Source organism: Cyprinus carpio, chromosome B22 (genome assembly GCF_018340385.1).
Source record: "Cyprinus carpio isolate SPL01 chromosome B22, ASM1834038v1, whole genome shotgun sequence".
Taxonomy (NCBI): Eukaryota; Metazoa; Chordata; class Actinopteri; order Cypriniformes; family Cyprinidae; genus Cyprinus; species Cyprinus carpio.
In genome coordinates, this window is record NC_056618.1 from 13,748,668 (window position 1) to 13,770,747 (window position 22,080).

A 22,080-nucleotide genomic window follows, 5' to 3' on the forward strand; every position below is an offset into this window, starting at 1 on the left:
CCTTTACTGGACCCCCATGCAGTTTGCTTACCGAGCAAACAGGTCCCGTGGAAGATGCAATCAACATGCACTTCATCATGCAACATCTGGACAAACAGGGACTTATGTGAGGATCCTGTTTGTGGACTTTTAGTTTCGGCTTTCAACACCATCATCCCAACACATCCCTCCAGACCAAAAACTGACCCAGCTCTCTGTTCCTAGCTCAATCTGTCAGTGGATCACCGCTTTCTGACAGATAGGCCAACAGCTAGTGAGACTGGGGAAATTCATGTCAAACAGCCGCTCCACCAACACTGGTGCCCCTCACGGGATGTGTTCTCTCCCACTGCTCCTTCTCCGTCTACACCAACGGGCCTGCACCTCCAAAGACCCATCTTTCAAGCTCCTGAAGTTTGCAGACGGACAACTACAGTCATTGGCCTCATTCAGACCAGTTGACGATTCTGCGTAACAGACAAGAGTTGAGCAGCGGCTGTCTGGTGCAGTCTTACAACCTGGAGGCCTGAACACTCCTCAAAACAGTGGAGATGATCGTGGTACTTCAGAGAAAACCCCCCCTGCTCTCCCCCACTCACCAGCATGCACACGGCACTGGCTGGCAGTTGGAAGTCATTCAGATTCTCTTGGGAACACCATTCTCTCAGGACCTGACGAGTGGGACAATCAATTTATCCTTGTTTAAAAGGCCCAACAAAAGGGTTTACTTTTTCGCCAGTGAGGAAAATTTTAACCCGCCCTAGGGGGTGATATCCCCCAAGCCTGTTTTTCACGTAGGTCATTGTAATTACTGTGGACTGGCCTGCAGGGAAATAAACTTTGATTAACTCAAAAACATTACATTATATGTTAACATTATGACTTTTAGTTATGCCAGTGATAACTGTTTAGATATGCAACTTTTTGATTTTATCCTGGATCTTCAGAAAGCTTGTATTTTGTAAAGTACTGCAGATCTCGAGGGTTTGAGTAATTTTGGATTGCAACTGAAGTTATTAATTGTGAAAATGAAAAGGGAAAAATTTCATTTGTTGTAGTTTATGTTCACCAGTATATACAGGTGCTTCTCAATAAATAAGAATGGTCGTGGGAAAGTTTGTGTATTAAATAAATTCAGTGCACACAGACGGAAGTAGTTTAAAGTCTTTGGGTTCGTGTTTAATTGTGATGATTTTGGCTCACATTTAACAAAACCCCAACCAATTCACGATCTCAAACCAAATAAATATACTTAATAATACCAATAAAAACATAAAATAAAAAAAAAAAAACCCTTTTTTTTAGTGAATCATTGGCCTTCTGGAAAGTATGTTCATTACTGTACATGTACTCAATTACTTGGTAGGGGCTCCTCTTGCTTTAATTACTGTCTCAATTCGGCGTGGCATGGAGGTGATCAGTTTGTGGCACTGCTGAGGTGGTATGGAAGCCCAAGTTTCTTTGACAGTGGCCTTCAGCTCATCTGCATTTTTTGGTCTCTTGTTTCTCCATTTTCCTCTTGACAGTACCTCATAGATTCTCTCTGGGGTTCAGGTCTGGGGAGTTTGCTGGCCAGTCAAGCACACCAACACCATGTTCATTTAATCAACTTTTGGTGCTTTTTGGCAGTGTGGGCAGGTGCCAAATCCTGCTGGAAAATTAAATCAGCAATCTTCAAAAAGCTGGTCAGCAGAATGAAGCATAAAGTGCTCCAAAATTTCTTGGTAAACGGGTGCAGTGACTTTGGTTTTCAAAAAAACACAATGGACCAACACCAGCATGATGGCATTGCACCCCAAATCATTACAGATTGTAGAAATTTGGATCTGGACTTCAAGCAGGTTGGGCTATGAGCTTCTCCACCCTTCCTCCAGACTCTAGGACCTTGGGTTCCAAATAAAATACAAAACTTGCTCTCATCTGAAAAAGAGGACTTTGGACCACTGGGCACCAGTCCAGTTCTTCTTCTCCTAGCCCAGGTGAGACGCCAGACGTTGTGTGCCTTCAGGAGTGGCTTAACAAGAGGAATACGACAACTGTAGCCAAATTCATTGACACGTCCGTTTGTGGTGGCTCTTGATGCCTTGAACCCAGCCTCAGGTCCATTCCTTGTGAACTTCACTCAAATTCTTGAATCGATTTTGCTTGACAATCCTCATAAGGCTGCGGTTCTCTCTGTTGGTTGTGGATCTTTTTCTTCCACACATTTCCTTCAACTCAACTTTCTGTTAACATGCTTGGATACAGCACTCTGTGAACAGCCAGCTTCTTTGGCGATGAATGTTTGTGGCTTATCCTCTTTGTGAAGGGTGTCAATGATTGTCTTCTGGACAACTGTCAGATCAGCAGTCTTCCCCATGATTGTGTACCCTAGTGAACCAATGTTTCACTATGGTAGAGAGACCATTTTAGGGTAGAGAGACCAAATGAGAGACCATTTTGAAGGCTCAGGAAACCTTTGCAGGTGTTTTGAGTTGATAATCTGATTGGCATGTCACCATATTCTAATTTGTTGAGATAGTGATAGTGAATTTGTGTTTTTTTTTTTTTTTTTTTTTTTGTTAAATGTGAGCCAAAATATCACAATTAAAAGAACCAAAGACTTAAACTACTTCAGTCTGTGTGCATTGAATATTTAATACACCAGTTTCACAATCTGAGTTGAATTACTGAAATAAATGAACCTTTTCCACAACATTCTAATTTATTGAGAAGCACCTGTAACTTTACCCAGCTTTACTGTGAAAAGAGTCCATTCAGGCCAAAATCAATACCCCCCCACCCCCCGCTCATTCAAATCAGTGAAAACGATGTGACGCCGGTCTTCAGGAAGAAGAAAAAAAAGAAAAGCACCAGGCCCAGATGGTGTTACACCAGCCTGTCTGAGAACCTGTGCTGACCAATTGGCCATACCATCTTTTCACAGATCTGAAACAGATCCCTGGAGTTGTGTGAAGTGCCGTCCTGCTTCAAACGCTCCACCATCATCCCCGTTCCAGGGAAACCAAAGATAACAGGACTTAACGACTACAGACCTGTGGCGCTAACGTCTGTCGTCATGAAGTCATTTGAAAAACTGGTTTCTGGCTTATCTGAAGGACATCACAGGGACCTTTACTGGACCCCTTGCAGTTTGCTATACCGAGCAAACAGGTCCGTGGATGATGCAATCAACTTGCACTTCATCATGAACATCTGGACAAAACAGGGGACTTATGTGATGTGAGGATCCTGTTTGTGTGGACTTTTAGTTCGGCTTTCAACACCATCATCCCATCCCTCCAGACCAAACTGACCCAGCTCTCTGTTCCTAGCTCAATCTGTCAGTGGATCACCAGCTTTCTGACAGATAGGCAACAGCTAGTGAGCGACTGGGGAAATTCATGTCAAAACAGCCGCTCCACCAACAATGGTGCCCCTCAGGGATGTGTTCTCTCCCCACTGCTCTTCTCCGTCTACACCAACGACCTGCACCTCCAAAGACCCATCTTTCAAGCTCCTGAAGTTTGCAGACGACACTTACAGTCATTGGCCTCATTCAGGACAGTGACGAGTCTGCTTACAGACAAGAGGTTGAGCAGCTGGCTGTCTGGTGCAGTCTTAACAACCTGGAGCTGAACACTTCAAAACAGTGGCGATGATCGTGGACTTCAGGAGAAACCCCCATGCTCTCCCCCCCACATCACCATCATGAACGGCAACAAGTGCTGCAGTGAAGTCATTCAGATTCTGGGAACCACCATCTCTCAGGACCTGAAGTGGGACAATCACATTGACTCCATTGTTAAAAAGGGCCCAACAAAGGTTGTACTTTCTTCGCCAGCTGAGGAAGTTTAACCTGCCATAGGAGCTGATGAACAGTTCTACTCAGCAGTCACTGATTCTGTCCTGTGCACTTCAATAACTGTCTGGTTTGGTTCAGCTATAAAATCAGACATCAGAAGACTACAGAGAATGGTTCGGACTGCTGAAAGAATTATTGGTGCTTCCCTGCCCACCCTTCAAAAACTGTATACATCCCAGAGTGAGGAAAAGGGCTCAGAAAATCACTCTGGATCCCTCTGTTCCAAGTTACCCCCTTTTTGAACTTTTGGCATCTGGCTGGCGCTTCAGAGCCGCAAATACCAGGACAGTCAGGCACAAGAACTGTTTCTTCCCCCAGGCAATCTACCTTATGAAACAGTTAAATGTTCCCCACTTATGCAAAAAAATGCGCAATATTCTTATATTTATTTGTTACCCCTCCATCCAAGTACATCTCTGCATCTTACTCTATTCTAATCCAATGTCCAGCTGGAAAAAATCATGTATGCACATTCCTGGAGGACCACCAACACTGCACATTTTGCATGTCTCCTTATCATCAAACACACCTGATTCAGGTCACCTTCTCATTAGTAGAAAACTCACAGACTTGTAATGGGTGTGTCAGACAAAGGAGACATGCAAAATGTGCAGTGTTGGTGGTCCTCCAGGAATGTGGTTGAGAACCACTGATTCTATAGCACAAACTGTTCATACAATTTATTTATTTGCAATTTGTTTTTTTGTTGGCTCTGTGTACTGGAAGCTTATGTCACTAAAAACAAAAATTCCTTGTATGCGTAAGCATACTTGGCAATAAAGCTCTTTCTGATTCTGATTCTGAAAATTTCCGTAGTGCATCGTTTTATTTTCTTCATTTATAGAACATGAACCTGTGTGACAATCTGTGTTATAAGTAAGGGATAATGTACATCCAGACGGTTGTTCTCGCAGAATAAACCCCGACAGGGTGATCAGGACCCCGATGCAAAGTGGAAAATATTAGACGTAAAATATTGATCTCAGTTTGAAATATTTGAACATAAAGCTTCCGTGAAGACAGCAGTTATGAGCAAGCTGCAAATTCAAACTAAACGGACATTTAAGGGACACGGTGCAGTCAAACCACGTATTACACAACATTTCGCCACAAAATAATTAAGGCAATAAAAGAATTTAATACGAAAATGTTTTAAAACCTTACCAGTTTGTTAGTTCTCTTATAAGGGTTAAGGGAAAAACGGTGCAGGCAACCACGTATACACAACATTTCAACACAAAATAATTAGTGCAATAAAAGAATTAAAATGTAAAAATAATTTAAAAAAAAAAAAAACCTTAACCAGTTTGTTAGTTTTTCTTATATCATTACAGCGTACAAAACAATCGTAGCAAAATGGCAGCAGCTGCGTTTGTATGAAACCAGAGCGAGTCCGCGGTACCAGGATGGCATAATTAAACAATTGTACACCATTTTGAATCAAGTTTTTAATAATTTATTAGCTTAACAAATGCAAAGCTTGCACCAAGAAAAGAAATAGTTCAAGCAAGAGTACAGCGCCGACTGCTGTTACCCGGATGAGCCTGTGTTATTAGCTTTTACAGGTTGTTATCCAGGGATAACATACCTTGGAATGTCACGACTGACCAATCAGAATCAAGTATTTCACAGAGCCGTGTAATAATGGGGTTTTACATGTTTTTTTATAGGGTTTAAGTATCTTGGAATGTCGAGGATGGTTATAAAGCTCTGGCTTCAGCTCTGAGATCAAACCCTTCACACCTGATAGAGCTGGATCTCACAGGAAATGATCCTGGACCATCAGGAGTGAAGCAGCTCAGTGATTTACTACAGGATCCAAACTGTCAACTCAAGACTCTGAGGTGAGACCTGATGAAGTAATGAAAAATAAGATGATGACACATGAATTATTTATATATTATATTATATTACATTATATTATTTCAGTAATTCAGTAATGTACACAATTTGTTGTTTTTGTTGCATCAAAGATGAAAGATGAGATGCTGCAGCTGCTGTTGTTTTGATGATAAATGTCAGCACAGTTTAGTTGTGTTAAAAGTTACAGCTTAATCAGACATTTTGGGTCACTAGATGTGCTGGTGTTCAGTAGATTGGTTTCTCCATAGTTGACATTTATGATTGTGTTTTTGTGGACATTTCTCGTGAAAAATATTCAGTGTGATTTATTATCCTGATTGTTTAAATGTTATTGAATGCACTGTACATTAATTTCCATCAAGCTCAGATTCACAACACCGTAGATCTACTACAGCAGATCTATCACAGACCACAAACATGTGATGTGTGTCAGGAGAGGATCAGTGATAACACACACACACACACACACACACACACCTGTCTGAACCTGCAGTTCCTCTCATAACGAGCAGAATTACTGTTGCATCAACACAGACATCAGTTAAATAAAACTATCCAGAGTAGGGGTGGGCGATATGAACTAAAATTCATATCACGATAGTTTACATTTTCCAGGAGATATCGATATTATATTGTGATATGACAAAAAAAAAAAAATTACAGGCAAATTATTTTAACCTCACATAACTACAAAAAGTGAGGAATTGGACATAGACCTGAAAAGTCTTCTTTTTATTGTGCCATTGCTTTTTCTCAAAAAGTGCAAATGTGCAACATGAGGTAGGCCTGTATGAATTAAATGAAATTAAATATTGTGTTTGAGTTGGCCAGGGGTTCCCAAACTTTTTCTGCGGGACCCCCCTTTTGTAGAAATTTTTATTTATTTATTTTTTCCAGAAAGTCTCTTATGCTCACCAAGGCTATATTGTCAGTTTAAATGATCTATTTGAATGTCATAATATATTAGGGCTACTGTATTCCTGTAATCAAAGCTGAATTTTCAGCATAATTTCTCCAGTCTTCAGTGTCACATGATCTCATATCATTCTAATGTGCTGATTTGCTGCTAAGGAACCATTTCTGATTATTGTCAATGTTGTAAACATTTGTGCTGCTTAATATTTTTGAAATTGTTCTTTGTGTCAGAGCGCTGGGGTTCGTCAGAAATAGAACGGGGCATCAGTTTGTTGTCATGGATTTGTTGTTGCATCGCGCCGCATCCACAGCAGAAATCATCACTGAGTTCTATTTGCTTTTGTCAAATCGAGCCGCTCGTGTCTGGTGTAGACACTTAGAGCAGAAGCATGCGTCGTTCATTTATATTTCTACATGACTCCCTGCAATACAACTCTGATTCATCAGTCGCTCCATCTATTGGTCTGTTATTGATACAAACACAACTGCTACAACTGATAACAGAGCGCTAATGTTGAGATCATTAAAATATGTCAGATTAATATTTTGTTCAGTTATTTACTTATCAGGAAAAGGCCGCATGATAAGCGGGTAAATTATACAGCGTAGTCTTTATTACCCTGCAGAGGTTTATTTTGCAAAATATTCTGCTGACTGTACACTATCCCTCAGTTTGGGAACCACTGGAGCAGGTGATCTGTGCTCTATTAGTTTGGTCTGTTATGATGCTCTATATGTTTGATTACTAATGTCTGTGTAGAATGGTGTTGCACACAGAGGACAAAAACATTCAGCTTCGACTCTTTATCATCATTTGTGTTAGTCCAGTGTTTGGTGAATTCTGCTACATAATAATAGGAAGAGCCGGCATTAAAATATCAACTACAATATATCACTATGAATGCTTAGCTGTCACAAGCTAGTTATCTCTTTGCTAACTTTCCTCATCTCCTGCTTAAAAGCCAGAAAGATCTTCAGATTTTTGAGAATCATGATCTAGTGAGTTTTTGCCCGTGAGTTTCTTTTAAAGAATTTACTTTTGACTTTCTGAAAAATATTTGTATATTTAAATGTTCAACTGTTTAAACTTTTCGTTTTGTTGAGCTTTTCGTTACAAACAATGTTTGATAATCTTTAAATGTTTTGTGATGCAATGCACACTGAATTGATTCCAGCTTCATCTTCTCTTCTGCAGGTTTTTGGGTCCTGCTGCAGATGAAGGCTGTCAGTATGTGACTGGAATTGTGGGTGAAAAAACCCGTTACTCCTGAGAGAGCTGAATCTGAGTGAACATGAACTAGGAGACACAGGAGTGAATCAGATCTCTGCTCTACTTCATGATAAACACTGTACATCTCCACACACTTAAGTGAGTATCTTACATCATTTCACATGTTACATGACTAGTAATGTTAATGTCGTCTATTTTAATTCTCATTTGAGTCTGACTCCACGTTGGTTTGGACATTTTATTGGTGTATTTTGGCATTACAACAATGCGCTCTCGACATTTGACAGGGAAATAACGCCATGGAATTGTAGGTGGGGGGAGTGAATTACAGCGCTCTCTCCACCCTCAATACCAACGATTGAGGTGCCCTTGAGCAAGGCACCGAACCCCCAACTGCTCCCCCGGGAGCCGCAGCATAAATGGCTGCCCACTGCTCCGGGTGTGTGTTCACGGTGTGTGTGTGTTCACTGCTGTGTATGAGCACTTTGGATGGGTTAAAAGCAGAGCACGAATTCTGAGTAGGGGTCACCATACTTGGCTGTATGTCACGTCACTTTCACTTTTATAAAGCTTGGAAGAGCCAGGACATTTTTTAATAGAACTCTGATTATATTTTTCTGAAAGAAGAAATTCATATACATCTATAATGGTTTGAGGGTGAGCAAATCATGGGGTAATTTTTGGGTGAACTATCCCTTTAAGTGCACAGGGGTTGGAGAAAATAATGTGAACACATCAGAGATAGCCAGTATTTTATTAATGTGTTTACCATTGTTTGTCTTTAATACAGCTTCCAACCTTCTTAGAATAGATTTATACAACTTTTGAATAGACTTCAGTTAAATTTAGTCTCTAACTTCTGCTGTGACTGCTGAATGTGATCATGTTTACTGACTACAGACTAAGTTAATAACACTGACCACCAACCAGTAACATCTCCCTCACAGATGAACTGAAGACCTTTAATGCTTGCTTTGATCGTATTAACACAGAAGCACATCAAAGCTGCACAGCAAAAAAGCCAAAACCCAATATGAGTCAAATTTAACACTCCTGAAAAGTATATATTACTCCCTCCATTTTGGAGATAAAATAACATTTTCGAAGGTGTGAAATATGTACATTACTCACGGAGTACATTTTAACACTGAAAGAGTTTGTCATTCCAGCAGATGTTACACACTTCTGTTGGATTACAAATAAACTCTTATTAAAGATGCCATAGAATGCATTGAAACAATATTTTTAATTGTGTGTATTTTAAGTTTTATCTCAAAATACCCCACATATAATTTTTTATAGCTTGTTGAAATTGCCACATTTAGGCTATGAGCCAAAACGTGCATTTAGTGTTTTTTTTTTTTTGTGTTTGTGTATGAGCTGGTGCTCCCGCCTCCCTTCTCAGAAGAGTGTGGAGCTTCAAGAGCACATGCTAGCGGACACATACCAGTGTTACGGTTTAACTGGTGGTGACCGTGTTACTGACATCACATTGCTAACAAACGCAGTTTTTAACGACCACATTCCTATTCACGATCATTCTGGCAGCAGGTGAAGGCAGCCCTAGTGAAAAAAGGCAGAGACAATGGTAGCTTTAGCAATATTCACCTTACAGAGAGCCAGGAATCGGTTTTTGAAAAAAAAATTATGATGCGTGATGCTTACTTTGTCTGGAGTCTGGACGTTTGCTCACGAAGCGTTGGTATCGATCCCTCTTTTAGAAGCAATCTTTGCACATCTCCAGTGCTGAACTAAACCTCATTTGCGAGGCAGTCTAACTTAAAATGATTAGCACAGACAGTAATGATGAACCGCTGCTTCTCACTCAGGGATGTGTATATGCTAACAGGACAGAGAGCGTCACAAATGGGGTGGGATTTTCCCCCGAGTATGACGTCATAGTCTGGAACTGCTCTTTTGGAGAGACTGTTTATGATTTTTTTGTTATTATAAAACAATGAGTGAGTGGATTTTTTACCATTATAGGCTGGTGGTTTCACACACTGCAGCCACACAACTTTTTTCAAACACCTTATAAAAGTAATTTTTGCATTCTATGGCACCCTTAAGTTAAAATTATCACAGAGTGGTCCCATGTGACATGTGCCGTATATTCCGTATACTGTAAGTGTTCAGGGTATACAATAGGGTTTGGTGAGAAACAAACTCAACATATTATTGACTGTTGGTCTCTGTGCATGAATGTGTTCATGAGACTCTGTTAGCACAGCAGTTCAGTCTAACTCAACCAGGAAAAGCACACAAGTTGTGAACAATCAAGATTAATAAAAACACAACATGAAATACAATCTAGGGTTTTTTTTCCTCTGAGGTAAATATATCTGCTGTGCTCGTTGGTACAATATTTGTGTGTTTTTTTTATTATTTGAGGTACAACAGCTCAGGTCCAGAGTCAGTGAAGAAGATTCAACTCAGTGAAGAAAGTACACAGATACTCTTTGGGGGATTTCTATACGTTGTTGTTTTATGTCACATTTTTATTAATCTTGATTTTTTCTTTTTTTTTCACAACTTGTGTGCAATTCTGAGAACACATGAACACACAGTCATGCACAGAGACCAACAATCAAGAAGGATATTTGTTAAATATGTACAATTTAAATTTGTTTCTCACCAAACTTTATTGTATACCCACAGAACACTTGGAATATACAAAACATGATGCATAAGACCACTCTGTTATACTTTTGCTTCTATTTTAAAAGCTTGATGTTAATCGCCATAGACTGACATTATATAGACAAGCACATTTGGGACATTTTATTTTAATCTCCTTATGTGGTCCGAAAAAGAAAGAAGTACATATGACATTAGACAAACTCAAGGGTGAGTAAATAATTATTTTCATTTTTGGGTGAACTATCCCTTTATATATATATATATATACATAGTAAAAAGAAAGTCAGTCTTACTGGAAAATGGGTCGCAATTCCTGAATTCCATGCTGATCTCACTGCACTGAGACAGGGCTCAATCTATCAAAATGAATGCACATAAATAAATGACAGAACAAGCAAACCAAAAACTCATATCTGATCTGTAGTTCATGCTACTCATGTGTCATATTCCAAGCAGGGTTCGTACAAGGTGCTTAAAGTGCTTGAAGTAGTACTTGAATTTGAGTTTTTTAAATGTAAGTCCTGGAAAACCCTTGAAACCAGCCATATTTCTGAGAAGGTACTTGGAAAGTTAAAGAAGAAGGTACTTGATTTTTAAAGGGCAGTATATATGAAATGTGTTTTTTTTTTTTTTTTTTCACCTCAATAAAACAATCTTTTTACGCATAATTAATGATGATGCGCATCTGATATAAATACAGAGTCATTTCGCCTGGCTCTTAGCAGCGCACGAGATCTCGCGCGATATTACTCCTTGATGTGAAAAAAAGCGGTCTCGCGATATCAGTATAAATTGTGTTTGTGGTAAAACTTTTGATAGTGCTTGCATTATATTGTTCGGTCTTTTACTGCATGTGCTGTTTGTTTGGGTTTTATTTGGGAACGCATGTAAAGTCTGACGTGTTTTGTGTTGCACTGTTATCACCCCACCCCCTCCCGTTTATGTGACCAGATGCTCTCCTCCCATGTTTGTATGAATACTAATTATTTAATTAGAGTTTGCCGCCTACAAATTTCCTTTTAGTTGGGGTGACGTTGTCATTTCCGATTAGGCTAAAAATAGCGTATTTCCATTCTTGTTGAGACATACGTCACCTCCGATTGACTCGGGGGTTCCCATTTGCTTCCAACGTGCGGGTGATTTTGACTGCGGCTGTATGCCAGCTTTTGCGTGCTCCTGAAATGATTCTTTCGGTAAGCTGTTATTGCAGTAAGTGGTGGGAACCAACTGTCTGGTCGGATATCATTCTGACGAGTGGGTATGGTGGGTTTTTTTTTTAGTGTATTTCAGGCACATGTAAAACCAACTTTGTGCGACGCTGCAGGATCAAAAAAACGAATCAACGAGCGATCTAGAGTGGTTTGTTCCAAGTGATTGACATGGTTCTATCAGCGGGTGAGTCTTCTCCTGATTGGGTCGAGAACATTGGGCAGTCAGGCGGGCGTTTTAACCATTGTTTCCCTTATAAGGTGTCTGAGATCTTTTCCTCTCTGCCTTTTGTCCGTATTTAATGCGAGGAATCGCCGTTGTCCTACAACCTACGGTTTTTGTGGGGGTTCTTGTTTGTTTTATTTAGTCTGATTTGTAAGAGTGGTTTTGTTAAGTGGGTTGAAGGACGTTGCTAGTAATTTGCTTTGTTTTTCTTTTGTTTTTTTTTGTTTTGAGGATTGTGTTAGTGTGAATTATAGTTTCCAATTAAGTGTTTTTTTGGTTTATTCTTATTGTTGTTATTATTACTAGTATTGTTAGTATTTTTGTTATTGTTTTTTTTGCTGTTTATATTGACTTGATTCAGTTGTGATTTCATTCTAATCATGATCCTTTTTTTTATTTTGTGTGTGTGTGAGCAACTGTAAACTCTTTCTGCTAGATGCCAGGGGCTTCAGTCAGGAATCCTCCTTTTCCTCAGCGTGCTGGTGGTGGTTGGTTTGAACACTGGGTGCTGTGTGCAGTGAGACGCACGGATTTGTGTGAGTGATAAGAGTTTACTCTACAGTGTGGGGTTTGGTTCCTTGTTCTTTAGCCCTCAGCTGAAAAGCTTTTTGAGTGTAAGGTTTTATTGTATGTTCATGTTTGTAGTGATTGACTTTTTGAATGATTGTATTTCTCCTTTGCCTTTTATAACATATATGGTCCGATGCCGTGAGGAGTTTTTGCCTGGTACGCCCGGTTTACTCCTGTGTGCTTTTGATAATAAAGAACTCTTTTGTATGATTTGCATGTCTCTGTTCCTTACTAGTGCAACGAACTTGTGTGCCTTAAGATAAAGGGTATCAATCATTCTCTGTGATGTCAGAGGGGCGTAGTCGGTTTTCGTAAAGTTGCAGTTATTCTATTCTAAGTAGCTAGGCCCTAGTGCGCCACTAATTACGAGCCCCCCTCGTTCTGCCACATTTACAAGCGTGGAGCGTCTCCATCTCATGGGGTTGCCAACCGTTCCGATAATACACAATCGTCCCGTATTTAAGGCATTTTAAAGAAGCCTTCCGAATGAAATCTATACGGAAACGCAGTTTGTCCCGTATTTAAGGTATATGCCGTATGACCACCTAGACCATACAAATACCAAACTCTAAACTGAGAATCAATTATTCTTTTTTGACAAGTGTTTGATTTGTGAGCATAACTGTTCGAGGGAGGCTTTAAGACCAAGCGGAATCCTCTGCCGGCTGGTCGCTCACAGCGAGTGGGACTCACGCTGGTTTTTAACATCCGCGTTTCGACCTCAGCTTTATTTTTTAAGGATTCTTTGGTAAATAAAAAGTATAAAGAACAGAACATTCAAAATAAAATGTTTGTATTAAATATGCAATAAAAATATATTGAAATCTACTTTTCAAAACTTTGGGGTCGGTACATTTAAAGAAACGTTTAGGATACTTTTATTCAGCAAGGATTAAGCTGTTAAATGGATAAAAAGTGAAAAATATATTTTGAATAAATTCAGTTGTTTTTAACTTTTTATTTTATTTATGGAACACAGGTTCCAACAAATATTAAGCATCACAACAGTTGATAATATTATCAACACTGATAATAACGCAGCATATTAGAATGATTTCTAAAGGATCATGTGACACTGAAGACTGGAGTAATGATGCTGAAAATACAGTGCTGTGTCACAGAAATAAATAAAAATAATATTTTAAAGTAAATAAGATAGGAAACCAATATTAGAAATTGCAATAATATTTCACAATATTACTGTTTTTCTGTATTTTTGATCAACTTAATACAGTCTTGAAGAGCACAAGAGACTTCATTAAAAAACATTACTAATCTAAAAGATATATATATATATATATATATATATACTATATATATATATATATAATAGGCCTGTGTGTGTGTCTCTTATTCTGGAAAAACCACTATTGTCCCTTATTTTCCTTTTCTAAAGTTAGAAACCCTAATCTCAGCCGCTCGGGACTCAAACTCTTCCTCTGCATATGCTGTGAGTTTGTGTTGCTTAACATTCATCTGAGAAAACAGTGTGTGTTATCTCATTTAGATTTATAACGTAAATCATTTATAAACTTATGCCAACACAAGAATTCATCAAGATATTTCTAAATGTGTGATTTGTTGTACATCGCGATATCAAAATAAAAGTTCTAACCCTTGCTCTGAGTTTGCAGAGTTTGCTTAAAGTCCTTGAAAGAATTTCATTTTGCAGTTTCTGTACGAACCCTGCTTAAAAGGTATTGAAGTAAATTTGATTTATGAACAGACTCAATTTTGATTTTTTTTTAATGTTATTGTAAAGTGGTTCTGTAGTTGATCCTGTATCTTAATTAAATTACAAATCACAAACCTTTTTTTTTTTTTTTTGGTCTGACTAAAGATTCTTCAGACTTGAAATGTAACTAATATCCTCAAATCCTAGTTTTGTTTTTGTTTTAGTTTATGGCTGTATAATTATTTATTTACTAATATTGTTTTCAGGTTTTAGCAACATTTTATTAATTGCACTGTATGATGTTTACTCATGATTAATTTAACTCACACATGAACATAACGTGTCTGATTCATTGTGTTTTCTCTTTCTGATTCGTCTTCAGTCTGCGTGGATGCAGAATTACAGAGAAACAGTGTCTCATCCTGACTTCAGCTCTGAAATCAAACCCATCACACCTGAGAGAACTGAACCTGAGCGGGAATCAAATAAAAAACACAGGAGTGAATTACTTATGTGACGTACTGAAGGATTCACGCTGTAAACTGGAGAGATTGAGGTCCGTAACATTCACATACAAGAATCAAAAAAAGTGTTTTATTTAAATGAAACAACATGAAGTGTTACTTCTCTCTTTCTCTCAATGTAGATTAAGCAAGATGAAGGTTGTTCTGCTATGACTTCAGCTGTGAAATCAAACCCATCACACCTGAGAGAACTGGAACCTGAGCTGTAATAAACTACTAGGAGACTCTGGAGTGAAACACCTCAGTGATCTACTGATGAACACACAATTCAAGCTGGAGAAACTAGAGTTAGTATCATTATACTCTACAGCAGTTACACTGAGATTAAAGATTACTGTTTACTTTAATAAATTAAAGTTGACAGTTATTATTTTTACTGGAATATTGCAGTGCTGAAATGATTAATCTGTGCACATAATGTATTTCTAATTGATGTGTCCTCCTGATCTTTCATCTGAATAACTTTCCTTCTCCTCACAACATCATCTCTTCTCTCCTTTGATGATGGAGCAGGAAAATCTGTCAATCACCGGAGATCACAGCAATAACAAATCACAGCAATACAATTCATTAATGAACCAAATTAAATCCTATATCTTAATCTACTTTGTTAATCTTTTTCTTCTGGATTTTGTTTTAGGTCATACAGTATAAAGGTTTTTTGCAATTCATTTTATTAATTGCACTGTATGGTGTTTACACATGATGAATTACTCACACATGAACATAACGTGTCTGATTCATTGTGTTTTCTCTTTCTGTCTTCAGTCTGTGGAGATGCAGTATTACAGAGGAACAGTGTCTCATCCTGACTTCAGCTCTGAAATCAAACCCATCACACCTGAGAGAACTGAACCTGAGCTGGAATCAAATAAAAAAACACAGGAGTGAATCACTTATGTGACGTACTGAAGGATTCACGCTGTAAACTGGAGAGATTGAGGTCAGTAACATTCACAGACAAGAATCAAAATGATGAAAATCACTTTGTTTAACTCTTATGTGCTGTTCAAGGTCTTTTGAGACCCCAAGTTATGTTTGCTAAAATAAAAAGTTCCCTTTATGCAAATGTCATGAGAGTTTGTACGGTTGTCAACACTTGGTAGCTCTACAAATAGAAAATTAAATTGGATTGATATCTGGTTGTGTGTTACTGTTAATAAAAGTCACTTTCTGAAGACCCACATTGAAATGAATGACGGAAATGATCAAAATCAATACTTTTCTTCTTAATTTATCAAATAAAATCATAAAATCCACACAATTCAGACCCACAAAATACACACAAAATAAAGTGACAACCCTTTCCACATGTTCACAATGCAGAATGATTACGCTCTCTCTCTCTCTCTTTCTCTCTCACACACACCACACACAACACACACACACACACATACAGACAATGATGGAGGGACACCACAGCACACACAAAACACACACACACACACATACACACATATAACACCACATACAGGTTTGACTGTAATCATGTCATAATTGCAAAAAAATATATATTTCAGTTAAAAAAAAAAGCTACACTATGACAGAGTCATTTAATATTATTACAATAATGATTTCATAAATCTAACAATCTACAAAAAAAAAAAAAAAACAAAACAAAAAAAACGTAAAACTTGAAAAGATCTATATCTATATATAAATAAGCCATTGAGTAATGCTCTAGAGCTATCTGTAGCTGTTGTTTAAATGTAATGTTTTTTGTGTTGTTGTTGTTGTTTTTTAAAGAGTTTATTTTCAAAATAGATGGAAGCAATTTGGCATTAAACTATGTCACATTGGCCATGTTATCCCCATGAATCAATAGGGTTTGTGGGTCTTTTATAAAGTGAATTTTACATAAAAGCTCTTTTTGTATAAAAATGACTCTGAATAGTTTAAGCAAACAAAAAATAAAAACTCTGGAGCTTGAGGTTCAGCTCAAATGAATAAGAGTAAAAGGGTGTCAAAATGAGCAAAAGTGCTGATCACGCCTCGGGTGTCAGAGCCAGTGCCACATGTCAGGTCTCATTCCCTCTGAACTATCAGTGTGTGACATTACTAACACCACGCCAGTGGTTCGTACGGTGTAAAGCATGATTAAAGCCACTGATTGTCCTGAATCACTACAAATCTGCCTATTATTTGTATAAATATTTTTTAATTTTTTTATATAAATGTAAAAATATCATAAATCCTTCAAAAAGCTGCAAGTAAAAACATTAATAAACTGAGTAAAATTACATCTGTTTAAAAAACAATATATAATTACATTTAAAAAATTATATATATATTATTATTATTTGTTTTTGTAACAAGTGTCCTCCCCAAACCAACAGCACATAATAGTTAAACAAAACACTTTATACTCAATATCTCATGATGAATGTGTTCACATTATATTTTGTGAAAGATTCTTCATCTTAATGATTTGTTTGTAAGATGATCTCTCTTCCTCTGTTTGTCTCTTTCTAGTCTTTATGGCTGTGGCATTACAGATGTTTCTTCTTTAACTCAGTCTTTGACAAACACAAAAGCTCTGCAGTTTCTAAAACAGCTTGATCTGAGTGTTAATACGATTGGAGACTCAAAGCAGAAGCTCATTGATGTGCTACGAGACTCAAACTGTGAACTGAGGTGAGTAAACTTCACTTTGTGATATTAAAGAGATTCATTTTACCTCTGATATGTGAACAAATATATACTTTCAAATATTTGTGAAAAGAGTTTATCAAATGATCATCAAGCTTTATTTCAAAGGGTTTGTGTCAGAATGAAATGTAAAGTTGTATGTTTTATAATATGTTCTTTAAGATTTTTTTGAAAGGGTTTTTGTCAGAATAGCTTTATACAGCAACAGCTGCTTTATTAATGACATCAGTAATAGTGAAATCATTACAGTTTTGAAATAGATTTGTTCAGATTGTAGGAAAACGCTGGTAAAATCAGAGCAGATTCAGCTTCAGCTCACAGTCGTCCAGCATCACATGATCAATGTCTCTGTCTCTTGTGTGTTTTTACTTTGACTAGCAACACGTCACATTACTTTACACTTACTTTCTGTAAGAGATAATCTACCTCCAGCCGCTTGTTATCACAGAATAAACCCGACAGGGTGATCAGGACTTGTGTCCTCCTGAAGAGGACTTATTCTGTGATAACATCCGGCTGCATGTGCATTATCACACTTATTATATAACTCTTTCTTGACACAGAAGTGAAGAATTAGACACAAATTAGATTCAGCTAAACACTTCTCGTCAGTTAGCAACAACTTTAACAACAAGACACACTTTGAACAATGTCTCCTCAAGTCTACTATTAAACAGGAATCTCCTGCGGTTTGGTTTGAGGGTAAATACAGTCAGTAACTGAGGCACAAGCTAATAGCAGTTGTGTTTGAATGAAAACGAGTGAGAGCGCGGTGCTGTGATACGAGAGAAGTCAAAGAAACGCCCGACTCAAATACCGTATGACTGTGTGGTATTCTGCGCTGCTAATGACAACACACCTAATGAATAACACACCTCAGAATGACACGACTGACCAATCAGAATCCAGTATTCCAGCTAGCTGTGCAATAATTTCACTTATTTACTGAGACCAATACAAACATGTTTAAACTAGAGGACAAACAGCTTTATCTATTGCAACATTTAACTGAAAGACTTTTGTTTTGAGACAAAATCACATTTGTATTTGTTCCTTGTCATTTATTATATTTGGTGTACACTCGTTAGTATGTGTTTCTCTTTATATTGACTCAATAGAGACACAAACAGAATGGAATTAATGTATTAACATTATAATTGTTTTTTTAAAATTATTATTGTTTTTTTATTATATATGTTGTTTTATGTTTATGTATGCTTTTTTTTTGTTAATGTGAATTTTTTTTTAAAAAATAGTAACTGATTTGCAATAAGTTCTGAACACTGATTTTTTTTCTCTTCTGTTCAGTGTTGATGAAGATTCATTGTCAAGATTCCCTGATAGAATTCAGTCGCAAGAAATACCTGATAGAGTTCAATCATCAAAAGCTGATAAATGCTGTATATCATAATGTGAAGTGTTCTTGAGAGGAGCAGTAAACATCAGCTGAAGATCCACAGAAGAGCTTCACTACTGTGTCTATGAGGAGAAATAAATGTGTGATAAATGTGTAAATGTGATCCATACAGGTGAAGAGACTCAGACTTTACAATGAAATTAATGCAGCATGTGTGTTAGAAACATGATATTGAATGATTAATGTTGCTTTAGTATTCAAGCAGATGATCATTGTGTTTAATGTAAGCTGTAATTAAAAATATTAACTGATTTGCAATTTGTTCTGAATACTGATTTATTTTCTCTCTCCTTACAGTGCTGATAAAGATTCAAGACTCTTTCATAGTATTTTGTCAAGTGCAGCACTTAAATGTATCAAAAGATATAAAGCAGATCTACAATGTGTGAAAATTTTCATGTTACTTAAAACATTTCCATGATCTCTTACATTTTCTACACATTGTTATTCTATTTAATTCTATATTAAGTTAGCTATGTGTCTGTCTGTTGCTAACAATCACAAATGCTCTCATTACAACAAACAAAGCAGAAACACAGTGTAAATAAAAGCTGGATTGTGCAGTTTTTGATAGATGAATTGATTAAAACGGGAGTTTTCACACACAGTGAGTTTGTGCTGAACTGACTGACAGCTTCAGTGTTTAGAAATGCTGCGACTTTTACTCGCTGTTTGTGTCATTTTATTCACTATTTGAAGAAAAGTTTGTTTTTCATCAGACTTTGTGACTTTTCCTCCATAAGTACAAAAATATCATATTGTGCTTCTCTTCATTTTCATGTCATTCTCAACAATACAATCAGCACTTTTAAAATAAATTAAAACAGTTTATTAAAAACAGTATTTCTGTGTGTAATATTTTCTAATCATTTATTTAAAAATCATGCAATGTTATTTTAACTCTTAAATGATCTGATGTTCAGGAAAACACATTTAACCTGCTGTTTGATTTTTTTTTTTAAACATTTCTCCAAACTCCTTTTTTTATTTGGAATAAATATCACACAAACAATAAATAAATACTTTTTTAGACATTAGTTTGGGACGGTCAGCTGTTGAATAATGGTTTTTGAGTATTAATGAGCTTTACTGTCAGGTTGGCAACCGATCCTCCTTTGCTTCTTCTTTAAAGGGTCATATGATGCTGCTAAAAACAACATTATTTTTGTGTATTTGGTGTAATGAAATGTGTTTATTTGCGGTGCGCGATCGACGACGGTAGAGGGGTTTACATAAAGGGGTTTGAGTTACTAATAATCAGCATTTAACCTGGTTAAAAATATTTATTTCTTGTTATTCTGTTTTATAGTTCATCTGCAACAGCAATGTGAACTTTTAGAAAACATCTATGCATTTGAAATGTTGCATTTAAAAGTCATTTACTTTTTAAATGCATCATTATTCAGAAAATATGAGGCAGAAGTTCCTCCGCATTCAAGTTCATTGCGCGTCTACTCGGCGGTGCGTGGTACATTAACGTGCGAGCGCTACAGTCTAATTCTTTTAGTAATTCTCCTTCGGTTGTCATATTTATTCATATTAATAAGAATGATGGAATTCATTCACTTTTTTAAGTGTTTTCGGCCAAAATCAGGAAAAAATAAATAAATAATTCATCAATCGCCAAATCATGAAGAATCTTTTTCACTAAACAGTCAAAATTGAAAATTAATATAAAATTAAAATCAAATTGTTTTCTTGTTCTACATGTGCCCATGTACCACTGTGGTGATTGTCATATCATTTTACTGTATCATTCTTTAATAATTGCATGCAAAAATCATGAAAAAATGCTATCTCTTTCACTATACAGTAAGATTTAAAAAATCATATAAAATTTAAATCGAATTGTTTTCTGCAAACTCCACCAGACTCTTGTTGTACATGTCCCCATGTATCACTGTGGTGATTTTCTTATCATTTTACTGTATCATTCTTTAATAATTGCAGGCCAAAATCATGAAAAAATTTACATTTTTTCACTATACAGTCAAATTTGAAAATTCATAAAAACTTCATATCAAATTGATTTCTGCAAACTCCACCAGACTCTTGTTCTACATGTCCCCATGTACCACTGTGGTGATTTTCATATCATTTTACTGTATAATTCTTTAATAACTGCATGCCAAAATCATGAAAAATGCTATCTTTTTCACTATACAGTCAGATTTGAAACTTCATAAAAATTTTAAATCAAATTGTTTTCTGCAATCTCAACAAGACTCTTGTTCTGCATGTGCCCATGTATCACTGTGGTTATTGTCATATCATTTTACTGTATCATTCTTTAATAATTGCATGCCAAATTCATGAAAAATGCTATCTTTTTCACTATACAGTCAGATTTGAAAATTCATAAAAAATTCAAATCAAATTGTTTTCTGCGAACTCCACCAGACTCTTGTTGTACATGTCCCCATATATCACTGTGTTGATTTTCTTATCATTTTACTGTATCATTCTTTAATAATTGTATGCCAAATTCATGAAAAATGCGATCTTTTTCACTAAACACATTTGAAAATTAATTAAGAATTAAAATCAAATTGTTTTTCTGCAATCTCCACCAGACTCTTTTTCTACATGTCCCCAAGTACCACTGTGGTGGATTTGCATATAATTTTACTGTATAATTCTTTAATAACTGCATGCCAAAATCATGAAAAATGCTATCTTTTTTCACCATACAGTCAGATTTGAAAATTCATAAAATTTAAATCAAATTGTTTTCTGCAATCTCAACAAGACTCTTTGTTCTGCATGTGCCCATGTATCACTGTGGTTATTGTCATTATCATTTTACTGTAATCATTCTTTAATAATTGTATGCCAAATTCATGAAAAATGCTATATTTTTCACTATACAGTCAGATTAGAGGAAATTAAATTAAAAAATTGAAATCAAATTATTTTCTGCAAACTCCATGAGACTTTTATTCTACATGTGGCCAGGTATCACTGGGGGTGATTTTTATATCATTTTTACTGTATCATTCTTTTAACAATTGCATGCAAAATCATGAAAAAATGGTACCTTTTTCACTCCATAGTCAAATTTTGAAAATTCATACAAAAATAATTAAATTGTTTTCTGTAAACTCCACCAGAATCTTATTCTACATGTCCCCAAGTACCACTGTGTTCATTTTCATATAATTTTACTGTATCATTATTTAAAATAATTGCATGCCAAAAATCAAAAAAAAATTCAATCGTTCTCACTATACAGTCAGATTTGAAAATCATAAAAAAGCAAATCAAATTGTTTTCTGCAAACTCCACCAGCCTCTTGCTGTACATGTCCCCATGTATCACTGTGGTGATTTTCTTATCATT

General features: G+C 36.5%; 1 protein-coding gene and 1 long non-coding RNA gene across 2 annotated transcripts in view; one reads left to right on the forward strand and one right to left on the reverse strand.

Moving 5' to 3' along the window:
- LOC109055738 (ribonuclease inhibitor-like) overlaps positions 1 to 22,080 on the reverse strand; it is a 536,777-nt gene that overhangs the window by 313,725 nt on the left and 200,972 nt on the right. The window lies entirely within an intron of this gene.
- Positions 14,628 to 18,877, forward strand: LOC122141388. Its single transcript, XR_006157766.1, has 3 exons — positions 14,628 to 14,707; positions 17,148 to 17,309; positions 18,633 to 18,877. It is a non-coding gene; the product is annotated as an uncharacterized LOC122141388 (long non-coding RNA).